This window comes from Heterodontus francisci, chromosome 13 (assembly GCF_036365525.1).
Source record: "Heterodontus francisci isolate sHetFra1 chromosome 13, sHetFra1.hap1, whole genome shotgun sequence".
Classification (NCBI taxonomy): Eukaryota; Metazoa; Chordata; class Chondrichthyes; order Heterodontiformes; family Heterodontidae; genus Heterodontus; species Heterodontus francisci.
In genome coordinates this window covers 99,315,107-99,331,952 of record NC_090383.1, presented here as the reverse complement: position 1 = coordinate 99,331,952, position 16,846 = coordinate 99,315,107, and the positions used below count along the sequence as shown (strand labels likewise).

The 16,846-nt window shown below is 40.8% G+C and overlaps 1 protein-coding gene across 2 annotated transcripts in view; it reads left to right on the top strand.

Annotated features, from left to right (window-relative positions):
* LOC137376531 (ALK tyrosine kinase receptor-like) overlaps positions 1 to 16,846 on the top strand; it is a 1,023,571-nt gene that overhangs the window by 694,962 nt on the left and 311,763 nt on the right. The window lies entirely within an intron of this gene.

Genomic DNA, 16,846 nt, shown 5'->3' with positions numbered 1-16,846 from the left:
ATGCAAAATAATTCTTATGGCATTTTTAAAAATGGTTTTTGGAATGTAGTGTTTCCAATTTTTTCAGTTTTAAAGCTTCTGGTTGATATTCTTATGTGACCTAGTGAGTGTGGTGCACCTTGAGATGTTCGTCTTTTGAGACTGTGCTTAGATTTAACAAAATTGAATCATGACAATCATAATGAATGGTGGAGCAGGCTCGAAGGGCTGAATGGCCTACTCCTGCTCCTATTGTCTATATTTCTATGTAACAAGGCTATGTAACAATGAGGTTAAAGAAACAAAATATAACATCCCTAATAATAGCTCCAAGTATATAATAAAATTAATGCAGTGTAAATGCATGCTTAACTGGAAATAGGTGTTGTCTTAAGAGGGTGATTAGAATGTTGTGGCATGTGGTGTCCTTAGTCTACAACTCTGTGCTCATCATGAGATGAAACTTCTGCAACCCATTTAATGTGGGTTTTTGGGACAAAAATAATGTTGGACTCAAATTTGTGCATACATGTTGCTCTGCTTTATTTTCACTATCCTGATGATGTCCCTAAAGCTTGCTATAGATATAGGAGGCCAGGCAAAGAACTTGACTACCCATTCCAGATTGGAATTTAACTGGCTTCTTGCATGGGACAGAAACCCAGCTCAGGGTCCATCCCCAATTTCCTGTTCTCACAAATTATCCATCCCAGTTTTGCTTCCACTCACCTGGCAATTTTGGTCCCCAAGGTTTACTTTCATTTAAAAAACTGTTTTGTCCTTATCCTTGTTTTTGCCCACGCCATACTACCATGAAGAAACAATTGTTTCTAGTCTTCTGCTAATGTGTTTCTGTAACACACAGGCATGTAATGGTGGCCTAGTTTAATATTCTATGCATGGTTCCCTCCTTTGCAATGAGAAATCAGCTAATCTCTGCTCATATGTCCCAATGGCCCAGCAAAGATTTCAACCTCTAGATTCACAAAATGGAGAATCTCAATTAACACCTGCTCTCCTTTCGCCTCGAGAGATTTTTTGTTAGAAGCCTATCTTGTTGCTAAGGTAATTTAGCGGTATTTTATTGGAATTTTCTTCTTGAAAGACACAGTACATATTGAGCAATGTCAAATATTGCTTATTTTAAATAGTAAACTGTATAGTTCTTCTGTTGAGAAATGAATCACAACTATATTCATTAAGATTAAGGCAATTTCTTATCCAGCTGCTCCTGTCCCTTTACAAAGTCCATCTTGTATGCACCCTGAAGCCACTTTTCAGGGCCATTATGTCATATATGCACCAATTCATGGGACAGAATGAAGTAGAAAAAAAAGGGTGGGAACAACAACTGCAACTTGCATTTATATATCACCTTAAACATCAGCTGTCCCTCGATTTGAAAATGACGTCTACTCAGGGTTGTGAGTTTCTGCCAGGGATTTTAATGTGACTGATCAGGCCAATTCTGCACCTGGAGATCTTTGGGCACATGGGGCAGAACATATCAGAGCACAGGATTTTCTTCCTTTTCATTCCTCTCTGCCGTCACTGTGCCTCATCATTAAGGCATTGGGACTCGAAGCATGATGCAGCTTGCTGGACAAGTTGTCGCTATTTTGAACGATTGGCAGCAAGCTCCTCGCAGTCATCAATGTCAATGCTGCCGTGCATAAAAGAGACCTTCAGAGTGTCTTTGAAGCGTTTTCTTTGTCCTCCCCTGGAACGCTGGCCATTTGAGAGTTGGGCAAGCAGGACCTGGTGAGGAGATGGTCTTTGGCATCTGGACACAGTGCCTAGTCCATCGAAGATGATTTTGCAGGACTTTTGCCTGAATGCTGGCTTCAAGAAGAACACTAGCGTTTGTTCAACGGTCCTCCCATTGAATCCCGAGGAGACAGTGCTGATGGAATTTCTCTAGCACTCTTATGTGTCACTGATAAAAAGACAAGGTCTCACTGCAGTACAGGAGTGTGGTGACGACAACTGCTCTGTATACTGTAACTTATGTTGACTTGCAGAGATCTTTTGCCACCGTTTGTAGAAGCTGAGCTGGAGCAACTGCTCTGGTTCGTCAATGGTGGCCTCTTGGGAGAGGTGGCCGCCAAGGAAGGGGAAGTGCTCAACACATTCCAGAGTCTCTCCTTCAATATATATAGGAGGTGGAATATTTGGCTGACCAGATATTGGTTGATATATAAGTTTTGTTTTGGAAACATTCAAGGACCGGCCGAGTCTCCTTTATTCAGAATTGAAGAGATCGAGAGCGGCTTGCAGATCTGGTGCTGAGTGGGTGACATCCACAAACTGTAGATCATGTATGCCTATGATGATCAGTTTAGTTTTAGCAGGGAGGCAACTAAGGTTAAAGAGTTTTCCATCTAGGCAGTATTTAATATTCACACCAGAGGGCAGTTGATCTTTGATGAGGTGAATAGTCTTAATGTTGTAAAACCACCCAAGGCACTTCACAGAAGCTTCATCAGACATGGAGCCAAAGAAGGGGACATTTGGAACAGTGACCATAAACTTGGTCAAAAAGGTAGGTTTTACAGAGCATCTAAAAGAAAGAGAACAGATGGAGAGCTGAAGAGGTTTAGAGAAGAAACTACAGAGCTTGGGGCCTGGACGGCTGACGGCACCGCTACCAAAATGGAGTGGGGGATGCACAAGAACCCAGAGTTGGAGGAACACAGAACTTTTGGAGGCTGGAGGAAATTACAGAGATAGGGAGGGGCGAGGCCATGTGTGGATTTAATACTGGGTCTCAAAATTGATTTGTGAAAGTAATCGTTGAAGAACAGTGAGCTGGTGCACCAGGCACCACTTTACGGTTACTATACTGGCGGTGGCTGTGTACTATGGGAAGGCAAGGAGGAGGGCCAGCTGCAGTCAACATGAAATCGCGTGCAACAGCAATTGGAGACAGAGCAACAAAACGCCAGGACCTAGCGTTTCTGCTCGATTTGGGCTTTTTATTTTGTACAATTCGCCTGATTCCAGTGTAACTGGCACAAAATATCCTGGCATTTTAAATACAAAGTTACAATCAGGGGTCGGCAACATGTCCGTACATGGACGCCAGCATCCGTGGTAAAAATTCTGAGGTCCATGACTAGTAATTTCCAGGTTGAGAAATTTCCCATTGGCTCCAGTCTGGCTTTAAAAAACAATTGCAGCTGTCAGTTTTACAGCTGATAGGTGTTTTGCTTCCAATTCGGACAAGTTCATGGTTTTCCGGTTGGTTCCAATTTTTTTAAAAAGCTGGTCGAAAACCACAAACCTGTTCAAATTGGAATTGAAATACCTGTCAGCTGTGAAACTTATGGCTGCAGTTTTTAAAAATAACTGACCAATCACAAAACTGAGAGTTGCCGCTTTCTACAACTGTCAGAGAGAGAGAGGGCGTGAGGGGCACAGGGAGAGAGAGCGAGGGGGCAGAGAGAGAGAGGAGAGAGAGAGGGGGGGGCAGAGAGAGAGAGAGAGAGAGAGGGGCAGAGAGAGAGAAAGAGAGAGCGGGGGCAGAGAGAGAGAGAGCGGGGGCAGAGAGAGAGAGAAAGGGCAGAGAGAGAGAGGGGGCTGGGAGAGAGAGGGGGCAGTGAGAGCGATCAAAATCACTCCTGACAAATGGACCTCTATCCAGAATACTCCGCATTGCTACGAGAAGTGTGCAGACAAACACTGACTACTTGTGCAAGCAAAAAATTGCTAGGTTTCTCACTAAATCTGTGTCCAACATAGTGACGAGATAGTAAGTCAATGGCCGCGATTTTACCTTTGGCGGACGGGAGCCGTCCACTGACTGAAAAATCAGTTGCGAACCTGCTTCCACCTGGCCTGGGAATCTGACCCGTATTTTGCGGGTCCCTGACCTTTAATTGTTCTGAAGCGGGACTTCCACCCGCTTGAGGCAGGAAGTCCCGCCTAATAGAGCTGCCGGCTAATCAGTGGGCTAGCAGCTCTTAGTCCCATCTGCGCCATCAGGAGCGGTGGCCACTGCTGGAATTGCAGCCCTGCCTACAGAAGATGATGTCAGGGAGCCCTGGAACTAAGGTAAGTTTCTGTTGCCTCGCCAGGGGTGACTGGTCGGGCCCCGGCAAGGTAAGGGTAGTCGATTGGGGGACAGGGTGTGCGTTGGGGGTGGTTGGGGCATTGGAGGTGGCCCTCCATTGGGCACTGGATGCCTGATCAGGATGACCCCCACCCCCAGGCAATCAGTGAGCCACATGCTTTTGTCGGGCGGCTTTTCTCAGGCCTGGGACGCCCACCTGCCAAGTGTAACATCCCCGTGGAGGCGGGCAGAGGCCCTTAAGTAGCTGTTAAGTGACCACTTAAGGGCCTTGATTGGTTTGGGGCGGGTGGGCTGTTTCTCGCCGCCGCCACACTGTGTAAAGTGGCAGTGGGAGCGGGTCGGCAAGGGCACCCCCGAGCCTCCCGCTCCATTTTACGGCCCCCCCCCCCCCCCGCCACATTACTGCTGTTTGGGGTGGGGGGGGGGGGTAAAATTCAGCCCAGTAAATTAGTCTTCTCATTGAAAGCTTCTTGACAAAAATGCACATTTGTTGTTGTTTTGATTAATAGTAAGATAAATTTTTAATGCCTTTATCTTTCCAAAATTGTCTCACCTGCTCCCATGTAAGGCAAAAATTGTAATGTGCTGCCCCCCCCCCCCATGCGAAAAGGTTGGACACCCCTGCTTCATGCCTTTAACCTTGTGTTTTAAAATAACCTAGCAGCTAGATTATTTTAAAACACCAGTTTAAAGGCTTGTGTTATGTAAAGTCATTTTAAAATGGCAAAAGTCACTTAGGGAATGTCTCAATTTCTACACTCTCATGCATTACTTTCACCTGGGACACAAACTCAGTGACATGGTGAAAGTTGCTGGACTTTTACTTCTGTACAAATGTCACAATTCCACTGCTATCCATTTGGAATTGCGTTGTTCCAGAACTTGTATTGACGGTAAAACAGGCAAGAAGATCCAAGGAATCTCCAGAGGTCAGCACTGTAAGCTTTTCAGGAATACAACAGTATGGCATAATGGGGTTGCATGATATTGATGAAAATCAGGTGCTGCTGACCCATATACAATAGTTAGTATGTACAATGTAACGGATAACTTTAATGAACCTTAATCTATGATGAACTGGCTATGATTCCTTAACAAAATCTATGCTGCATTTGCAGGTTTAAAAACTGTCAGAGAAGACATAGTAAAAATTCATTATTTTTCAATGACCATGTTTGAAACACAGTTATTAACTGAACTTTTGCCACAAATTGGATTAAAGGACAAGTTTTACAAGTGTGTCAAAGATCAGTAATTTCAATATGCATCATTTACTATCTAGTTTGAGGGCCGATAACCTGAGTGGCCAATGTCATTTGAAAGTTGTCTATCATGTAATTACATGATAACATTGCACCTTAGTTAACAGGTAAGAGATTTAGCTTGGACATAAATTGGTTAGTCTGGAGTACAATCTTACATATAGTGACTAAACATTTTGTAATTGAATAATACATGCAGTAACAACCACTCAACTTTTTGCAGAAAAGCTTTTTGTTAATAATTTTCTTGTCAGAGCTGAATCGAAATGGACAGTGATAGACTGAGATATAGGCATAAGTGAATTTAAGAGAATCGCTTCATTGGAGGAACTGAAGAGCGCTCTTTATTTGTAATTTGTTTATCTAATTTTGGCACTAGCTTTGCTGAGCAAATTACATTTTGTCCATGAGAGATCCTGTTGTTTCTGTATTTTCGAATCCAGGCCCTATTTTCACTGCCTGTCAAGGAGGCCCAAAAGAAAGAAGAAGATGAACAAACTAATCTTGGCTACCTACCATTAATCTCTGTCCTTCCTGTGCCACTCTGTTTTTCTGTTTTACATGACTCTTCTGAAGTACTATCTGCTTCACCTTATAAAATTCTTCTGATTTGGAAATTACTGTCCTTTTGTTGGCTGCTCGATCTTGAGATACATATTACAAGCAGGTAAAGAAGTTGCATAAACAGAGACCATCACAAGTTAAAATGTCTTGTGACAACAGCAATCTGAGAAATGGTCTGTCTTCCTATTGCTTATTTTTCAACTACCTCACCTCAATGACCACAATAACAATCATCTGCTTGAGTTTCATGGGTTATTGGATAAATTTGCATCCTGACACTGTGAATCCACAGAGGTCATCTGATAAGGTCCATCTACTAGCTCTATTCTGTCAACAAAAGTAATTTGCAATGGAATTGCATACTATTTTGCTTGCTAGCTAGCTAATACAGTTGTGCTGCTCTCCATTGATGTTTGTATGCCTAGCTACTTTATTTATAGGGAGAAATGTGTTCTGACGGCATTAGATTGGCTGTAGATTTTATATACAGCTGAATTGCCCTCATATCTGCGGCTGATGCAATAATTTTGTCAAATGTCCATAGTGCAATATATCGGTGCCTATCCTTGGTTACAATTCTTAACATCAAGGAATAGTTTCAAAATTAAATTTTTGAAAGAAAATTGCATTTTAAAATGCTGCCTGATTGTGCTGGTTCATGGTCAATTTTGCATTTGCCGATATGCATATTAGTTTAAACAGGAATTCGGGGGCAAAAAAAATGTTTCAAAATGGGCTCAATGTTTGCCAATTGTACTCAAAGCAGAAACTGTACTCCCAGATATTCAGATAAGAAATGTCCATTTGCAACCACAGATCTTGTCTCGACTACTCACAACAGCACCAGGATTCAGCCAAAGTAGAAGGCAGCATAAGTAATAAATAAATTAGATCTGTCTCTTCATTGTCATGGGCAGGACCTAAGAATTCAAACTGATTTTTGAAAAGCTGGGCGGCAGATTACCTTTACTTGAATACACTGGGAATAATAAATGCTTCAATAAAAATCGCTCTACCATTACAATTTGCATATATTTCTTAAGGGCTTCCCGTTATATAGTATTGGTTCCCATATTGGTCCCCAGCAGAGGTGGACACTGCTGAAGTATATAGGGAGGCGCAAGGTGTCTCCATTCCTGGTCCCCAGCCACAAAAGGGCTAAATAAGAGGGCCAGAAGGATTTCCAGCATATAACATAATCGTAAACCAGCCAGTTACAACATCTCTCATCAATGCAAAGTTGCTGATGTAAATTGATAGTTTGACAGATTTTATCTTTGGCCATACCGATTCTGGCCCATGCAATAAATGAGAACATAGGATGATTCCAAACATTTCAGTGCAAATTGTGCATCTAAATAAAAAAAAGATTTTTGTGTACTATGGCAATCAGGAATGCAGGAGTCCTAAGATACTCGACTAATGTAAATGCAATAACATTGGCAAACAGAAATCAAATAGCACTTTGTGTGATCAAACATGATCAAGTGTCAGATGAACAAATGTCACTTGAACAAACATCACGTGACCCAAGATCCAGGAAAACGTTCAATCAGAGTCAGGAATTCCATCACCTAGGGTGGAATTGTCAACTGCCAGCCACCATCTCATCTCAAAAAACGAGACTGGAAGAGAAAAATCTGGGGCAACCTTGTGAACCAATTTGCTCATGTGAATCCATTTTTGGACAGGCCTTGAAATGGCACTCCCATCCATCACTCCGCAACTAAACCAGGAGAAAGGATGTTTAAATAGGCAAATCAAGGAACCCAATTGCAATTTTCATCATGAAGTAGGTGAGCACAGCATGCGAGTCCCACTTCCGACAGCGTTGAGCAGCAGTCCTTAAAAAGATGCCGGGGGCCTCTTCAAAAACGTATAAATTATTTTTTGCAGATTTTTGTGGGGCCAAGCAATGCACAAAAATCTAATGCTATGCTGCCAGCCCTTTCTTGCTCCCTCCCATCCAAACGGAGATTCCCCTTGGCTAATGTTAGTACTTAGCAACTAGCAAGTTGCAGTGAAGCACCTGTATGTGGCAAAAATGTCAATGTGGTCTGTGCCTGAAGATAATTCAGGCTTTTTGACTTCTGCATTAGGTTGGCACACTGGAGCACCACCAATATTAGTCATAGAGAGATACAGCACTGAAACAGGCCCTTCAGCCGACCAAGTCTGTGCTGGCCATCAACCACCCATTTATACTAATCCTACATTAATCCCATATTCCCTACCACCTACCTACACTAGGGGCAACTTACAATGGCCAATTTACCTATCACCTGTAAGTCTTTGGCTGTGAGAGGAAACCCACGCAGTCACAGGGAGAAGTTGCAAATTCCGCACAGGTAGTACCCAGAATTGAACCCGGGTTGCTGGAGCTGTGAGGCTGAGGTGCTAACCACTGCGCCACCCCAATATTGTGCCTTTTTGTCATTCAAGAAAGAAAATCTCCCTTTTGGTGTCCATTCTCTTTATTTATAAACTTATTTTCTCTTCTGTAAAGCATTTTAGAACATTTCTATATTGAAGATACTATATAAATAGAAGCTGATCTAGGTTTGCAGCCTAAGTGCTGCCTGTTACTGGAATCCATCTGGTACTGTTGGAGATTGGTCTTGGGAGTTCTTGACCAAATGAGACAATGCCACACTGTCCCAGCACAGTGTCCTAAGAGATGGAGGGTGATAACCATTCTCTTTTTGTCCAGTCATACAGCAGCATTATTAGGAAAACTCCAGTTTTTTAGTTGAAGCAGCCTGCACAACAACAAGCACTGTTTAAAAAGACAGTTCCCAAAAATAAAATGCAAGTTTTATTGTTTTTTCCACTCATACTTTCCTTCATAAAATGTAGCAGTAAATAATTACTTCTGTTGCATGATTGGGTTTAGGAGTGTTGTTCCTTTACGATCTTAGTATGCTAATGAGCTAAGTACCAGGACATAGTCATGTGATTCGAAGCCTTACTCACTCTGCAACTGTAACACCCAAGTAATGTTCTGTAAATAGTTAGCTCTGTACTGTACAAAAGTTCAGCTGTAAATAAACCTGTTTATTTACCTGTCCAACCAACTGGACTCCACGCATCTCATTTATGTTGCATCAGACAACATAAAGAACTCATTATATGGTGGCAATGGCGGTGAGAAAGAAAATCTAAGTAGAAGACCACAGGTAAAACAGCTGTGAAAACAACCTTTCCTACAGCCAGTAGAGAGAAAGTTCAAAAGAAATACTGGCTCAAACAGTGCAAAACGAAGAATTTACCTCAAGCTGTAGAAGACAAAGCACAGAACGACAGGCTGCAAGTAAATCAGGTGAGTCATTGTGCCGACAGGTGAGGGATATTGCTTTAAAAGAAAAGCTTTGAAGTTCTTCAAAATATTTTTTTTCCAAAAGCTCCATGTAGGAAAAAAAAGGGGAGACCCAACTCCTTTCCCAAGCTGATCGAGGTCAGCGCCATTACAGGAGGCGTCCGTTAGAAAAAACACGGGAAAACCCCGATTACTGCAGTGCCGTCATGCAGCAAAAGTTTAAAAACTACTCGAGATTGAATAAGAGCTTCCATTCATGCAGCCACAGTAAAAAAAAACATTAAAACCACTCGGGTGTGAAGAACATAAAAAAAACTCTTTAAAAAAAACCCATTGAACTGAGACAAAGAACTCATTACAACTTCTGCTTCATGAATTAGTCTGTCGTGACCATGGTGTTTTACCTGGTAGGTTATTGAAAAAATTAAAGAGAAGTCTTGTTATACATTACTAGAGTCTTTTCAGGGTGACTGTTGCTCAGGTTTCCCAGCTGCTTGGATGTGATCACATTGTAGGTCACACTGCGATCTAACTGGTCCACTGTGAATACACTGGTGGCATCATCTGGTCAGGGTAGTGACTTCCATTAACACTATTCACCTGCTCTGTGTTCAGCAGTCAGGTTACAAACTAGGTCTTATTCATTGTTTATTGCTGCCATTGTGTGAGCACTGAAGTAACTGCACAAGTCAAACATTTTTCTTTTCAGTTTTTTTGCTTCTTCTATAGTTTAATATGTAGTACATTGTGCTGAGTCCCACTCAACCATTAACCGCAATGCCTCCAAGCTCCATTAGCTGCTTGACACCAAAGCATCAAATTCACAACCCTTGCCAGGATATACAAATCTTTCCATAGCCTTGGTATTTTTCTGCAACTTCCTCGAGCAACTGGAACTCTTTACTCCTTTAGTTGTGGCTGAGTGTTCACCCTTCGTCCTCCACACCACTGCTGCTTCTCCTTAGACCCCTTCACTTCTCTCCCCACCTTTAAAAGCTTCGTCAAAACCCCTCTCCAATCAAGTTTTTGGCGCTCTCTTAGCTTTCCTACGAATGCTTTCTATCTTTTTCTCCTCTGTGAAGCATTTTATGATACTTTATACAGTAAGGGCATTATAAAAATGATAGTTGTTATACTTGCAAAGGTGGCTAACACTGCAGTATTTTATCCTTCAGAGTTGCACTCTCGCCTTTTTAACAGTATAAACAGTGACTGGGTTCTCTGCAGCTATGATGCCTTTCTTCGCATCATTGCACACTTGCAGACATTTTGATGGATCTAAATCTGTTAGTTAGTCTTTCCCTCAATTGTGAGTCTTTAATTCCACCTGTGACCCCTGCCTCTGATTTAAAGATTCATGGAGTTCCTTGAAACTGCAGGTCGCTGCTAAAATGTTCAGTTCAGTGCCATACTTTACCAATTGCTCTCCTATCTCAGGTAAAACAATTTGTAGCACTCAAATAAAAGCAAAATACTGCAGATGCTGGAAATCTGAAATAAAACAATAAAACAATTTGTAGCACTCACCTCTCTTAGCGTTACACTGCTCATCAAATGCTTGCATTATATCTATTCTTCTGGAGCTCTAATAAACCACATGGTACTGTATACATTACAGCCCTGAGTGCCTTTTAGGCACAAGAAACATTTAACTTCCATTTCTCATCTCTTGTCACATCTGCAACTTCAATCCCAGTAATAAATACATTGCCGTGATTTCTAGCTGTTTAGTGATTTTTAATAGAATTCTGATACTTACCTACATTTGTCACAAACTGCTTCTTTTCTCAATTCTACCAAAACTTTCCTGGAATTAAATGGTGGAGAAGTTAGTTCTAGGCAACCATTCAAAGTGAGAACAAAGATATATTCTCTACTACATTTTCAAGAGCTTCAAAGTAACTTAAAGACCAGTGACTTGCAATTTTGCTTCCTTCAATACTTGCGGAGAATCCTCTGATGCTACGCTTTACCTCTATTGCTCATTAAATCATTAAGTGGTAGTTTGGCCCTATTTCAAATGAAGAGCACATTATTTACAATGTCACAGTTTGCTGGCTCACTGCTTCCAGCTCTCAAAGTAGCTGGGGCCATATATATATATACACAGCAGTAGGTAATTGTTCCAAATTTGTACAACATTGCTTTGGCCGTCACTCTGCTTAATCCAATCTTTTATCTTCCTGTACCCTTTGACCCTAATTCACCCTATTCCCTTCTGTGACATTCTTCTATTTCTTTCTTTTTCCTGAAATCTTATTGGTTAATGAGATACACAGTTGGTTCCAGCATTCACCAAGGTCCCAGATTCCCCATTATCAACTTGTACTTCCAGCAATTTGCAGCACAAAAGGTTTTCTAGCTGAAGGGTAAGGGAAAAAGTCTAAATAATATAACATGCATGAGATAGGAACAGACTTAGACCATTCAGCCCCTCAAGCCTGTCCTGCCATTCGATTTGATCTGATCTGTGTTTTGACTCCATTTACCTGCCTCGGTTCCATAACCTTTAATAGCCTTGCCTAACAAATACCTTACGGTCTCAGGTTTAAAATTTTCCATTGACCTATCCTCAGCAGCTTTTTGGGAAGAGAGTTTCAGATTTCCATTATCCTTTGTGTGAAGAACTGCTTCCTGACATCACCCTTGAACTGCCGCTTATTGTTGACTCATCCATCAGAGGAAATAGTTTCTCTCTATCTATCAAATAATTTAATCATTTAAACATCTCAATTAGATCACTCCTAAATCTCCTGTGTTCAAAGGAATACAAGCCTAGTCTATGCAAACTGTCTTCATAATTTAAATCTTTTAGCCCTGGTATCATTTTGGTGAATCACCACTGCACCCCATTCAGGGCTAATATATCCTTCCTGTCATGCAGTGCCCAGAACTGAACACCGTACTCCAGATGGGCCTAACTAGAGCTTTATATAATTGTAGCATAACTTCTACCCCTTTGTATTCTAGCCTCCTTGAGATAAAGGCCAATGTTTCATTAGCCTTTTAAACATTTTTTCTACCTGTCCATTAGCTTTTAGTGATTTATGCACATGAACCCATAAATATCTCTGTTCCTCCACAGTTCCTCGCTTTTTACCATTTAGAAAAATACTCTAATCTATCTTTCTTAGGTTCAAGGTGGATGACCTCGCAAGTCCTCATTTCATCTGCCACAGTTGTGTCCACTTACTTAATCTTTCAATGTCCCTTTGCACCTTTCTGCACCCACCTAAACTATTTACCGTCTAAATTAGTATTGCCAACAATCTTGGATATATGCTTTCTATTACTTTATCCAAGTCATTTATAAATATAGTGAAAAGCTGAAGCCCCTTTACAGATCCCTGGAGGACACTACTAATCACATACTGAATATCTAAGTCCATACCCATTATTCCTACTTTCTGTCTCTGATCTCCTAGCCAATTCCCTACCTATGCCAATAACTTACTTTCAGTTCCATGTGCTTTCATTTTTGTTAACAATGTCTTGCGTAGAACCTTACCAGATGCCTTCTGGAAGTCTAGACAAATAACATCCATAGACCTTCCCTTATCTATCATTTTAGTTACCTCCTCAAAAAGTTCAATTGAGATCATTAGACATGGCTTAGCCTTTAGAAATTTATCTTGACTCTCTGATCAGTTCATATTTGTCCACGCGATCTGTCACTCTGTCCCTAATAACAGATTGTAATAACTTCCCCACGCCAGACATTAGACCAATAAGCCTATAAGTTCCTAATTTATCTTTCTTACCCTTCTTAAGGGTGATCCGCTCCAGCAAATTTCTGATCTTAATGTAGTGCCATTTCCATCAGCAAAACAGTAACATCTGGGGACAAAATACACCCAAAGTCACTATTTGGTAGTGTTGTATTTTCCTGTTAAAATCTAAAACAGTACTCTTTAAATTGATTTTACTATGTTGTCGTACAGGCTTTGCTTTACTCATGGTGACCTCTAGATAAGAAATTACTGTTGAGCAGCTCAATAAATTTCACTGACTGTGCAGCACAGTGATGCCAAGTGCAGGACCGCTGGATGATACTATTCAAGTTCATGACTATCATTCCTCACATATTGGATTACTGATCTCAAACTTTTATCACAGGGACGTCAGGTACTATCCGACTTGAAGTGTGAAAAATTATTACCCAAGTCACCTCAGGCAGCTTTCATACACCTTCTGGCAGATGATTCAAGAGGGCGCTGACAGAGGCTTGGTTGTAAGCCAAGTGTTTACACTCGGTCAGGAAATGCTGTGTAATACAAGGAGAATTAAAATGGTATAGAGAAAATAATTAAAAGGGAGAATTTCAATTTGACGTTGCTTACTTCCATACTCCCGCATGCTTGCTCACATTTCCATTCATATCTTCCCAATTATAATACTACAGCTCAGCTTTCCAAGCTGTGACCAATTCCAAAAATACTAGTCTGCAACCATGCTGCACATTCAATGGTAACAGCTATTTAACTAACAATGATTCTCCTCATTGTTCTGTCTAGCTTTTCAGTCATTAAAACAGAATCTACCCTCTTTTTTAAGAATCAATGGAAAGGCATCAGAACTAATTAGAGATAATGTGGGCCACACCTGCACTGAGAGAAAACAGACTGTAATTGTGTCCCATTAATATATCACTTTGTGACTCAAGTTATTTCAGGCAGTCAATATGTTGTATGTGGACAGCAGCTGCAGATCTATAAACTTCTAATCACAATGTCAAGGTGATTTCTTTTCACAGAGGTAAGCAGAAATGAATTTCGGTGTTAGCAAAGTTAGGTGCAATAAAATTGAATAATATCAAAAATAGATAAGCAATATAAGAATATAATTTTGGCTTTTGACACTAATATAAGAGTCAATATTCTGTAATAATATGCTACAGTTTGAAGGCCAGCTTATTTACCTTAATTGCCTTTAATCTGAGACGAATGGTGTGGGCTGGAAATTCTTCACTACAGGGTAATAGAGTTGTGAAATGTTACCAGAGGATGACATTGAAGTGGACAATATTAATGGGTTCGGGAGACAATTAGAAGTGTTTCTGGAGAAGGAAGAGATTGAAGGATGAGATGAGTGGGTGCTTAGATGGGGTTCATCTATCAGACGTGGATAAACTGCTCCCATTTTGCTTTGATGGTTAAGAGAAGCTGATTCATACACAAATCTGTCCATCTGTTGGAAGTACTCATGTCTAAATGTTAGATAAGATCAGGACAGGCAACTGCTGTGACATGCCCCACAGTTAAACACACCATCAATAATCAGTATAGTCGGTGGATGGTAGGTAGTTGGGAGGATTGTGTATGTGATTTTTTTCTGCTTTTAGATTTTTATATGTATCTTTTGAGCATTTCTTTCCATTAATATAGTTTCTCCACTCCAATATTTGTTTTTGGTTTTTTTGCTACAACTTTGTGTGAAATAATAAAGCATAAGAATTCTGGGAACTTGAGTTACTTTACTGAAGAGGATTTTCTTTTTAAAGGCATGTACCCTTAAAAAAGGTCACAAATCTGCTTTTCCCACCTTCACAATTTTGTCCCCTCCTCATCTGATCTTATTGGGGTATAGTTTCATGAATATCAGCAGCCCTTTGGTACCTCATCCAAGTAGCTATTCTTCATGAATTCTTCAGAATATAAAAAACAGCAAAATAGCAAAGAATGACGAAAAGATTGATAAGGTAGGTAAAATTGGAGTACGAGAGAAAGCTAACTGGAAATATAAAAACAGATAGTAAGAGTTTCTATAGATATTTTAAAAAAGAAAAGAGTTAACAAAGTGAGCGTTGGTGCTATAGAAAGTGAGTCTGGGGAATTAGTAATGGATAATAAGGAGATGGCAGATGAATTGAACAGATATTTTGCATCGGCCTTTACTATTGAGGATACAAGTAACATCCCAGTATTAGCTGTAAGTCAGGAAACGGAAGGGAGGGAGGAACTCAAGAAAATTACAATCACCAGGGAAGTGAAACTGAACAAATTGTTGGAGCTGCGGGCTGACAAGTCCCCGGGTCCTGATGGACTTCATCCTAGGGTCTGAAAAGAAGTGTCTAGTGAGATAATTGATGTGTTAGTTTTAATTTTCCAAAATTCCCTAGATTCGGGGAAGGTTCTGTTAGATTGGAAAATAGTGAATGTAATTCCTTTATTCAAAAAGGGAGGGAGACAAAAAGCAGAAAACTACAGGTCAGTTAGCTTAACATCTGTCTCAGGGAAAATGTTTGAAGCTATTATCAGAGACGTTATAGCAGGGCATTTAGAAACATTCAAGGTAATCAGGCAGAGTCAACATGGTTTTGTGAAAGGGAAATCATGTTTAACCAATTTATTGGAGTTCTTTGAGGGAGTTACATGTGCTGTGGATAAAGGGGAACAGGTGGATGTATTGTACTTAGATTTCCAGAAGGCATTTGATAAGGTGCCACATCAAAGGTTATTACAGAAAAAAAAAGCTCATGGTGTCGGGGGTAACATATTGGCACGGTTAGAAGATTGGCTAGCTAACAGGAAGCAAAGAGTAGGCATAATGAGTTATTTTCTGGTTGTCAAGATGTAACGAGTGGTGTGCCACATGGATCTGTGCTGGGGCCTCAACTTTTTACAATTTATATAAATGACTTAGATGAAGGGACCAAAGGTATGGTTGCTACATTTGCTGATGACACAAAGATAGGTAGGAAAGTAACTTGTGAAGAGGATATAAGGGGATATAGAGAGGTTAAGTGAGTGGGCAAAGACCTGGCAAATGGAATATAATGTGGGAAAGTGGGAAATTGTTCACTTTGGGAGGAAGAATAAAAAAGAAGCATATTAAATAAATGGTGAGAGATTGCAGAGCTCTGAGATGCAGAGGGATCTGGGTGTCCTAGTGCATGAATCACAAAAGCTTAGTCATAGAGTCATAGTCATAGAGTTATACAACACAGAAGCAGGCCCTTCGGCGCATCGTGTCCATGCTGGCCATCAAGCACCTAACTATTCTAATCCCATTTTCCAGCACTTGGCCTGTAGCCTTGCATGCTATGGCATTTCAAGTGCTCACCTAAATACTTCTTAAATATTGTGAGGGTTCCTGCCTCTACTACCTCAGGCAGTGCGTTCCAGATTCCAACCACCCTCTGGGTGAAAATTTTTTTCCTCAAATCCCCTCTAAACCTCCTGCCCCTTACCTTAAATCTATGCCTCCTGGTTATTGACCCCTCTGCTAAAGGGAAAAGTTTCTTCCTATCTAACCTATCAATGCCCCTCATAATTTTGTATACCTCAATCAGGTCCCCCCTCAGTCTTCTCTATTCTAAGGAAAATAACCTTAGTATGCAGGTACAGCGCGAATTAGGAAAGCTAATAGAATGTTATTGTTTATTGTGAGTGGAATTGAATACAAAAGTAGGGAGGTTATTCTTCAGCTATACAGGGCATTGGTGAAATCACATCTGGAGTACTGTGTACAGTACTGGTCTCCTTATTTAAGGAAGGATGTAAATGCCTTGGAGGCAGTGCAGAGATGGTTTACTAGACTAATACCTGGAATGGGCGGGCTGTCTTACGAGGAAAGATTGGTCGGACTAGGCTTGTATCCGCTGGAACTTAGAAGAGTAAGAGGCAACTTGATTAAAACAAATAAGATCCTGAG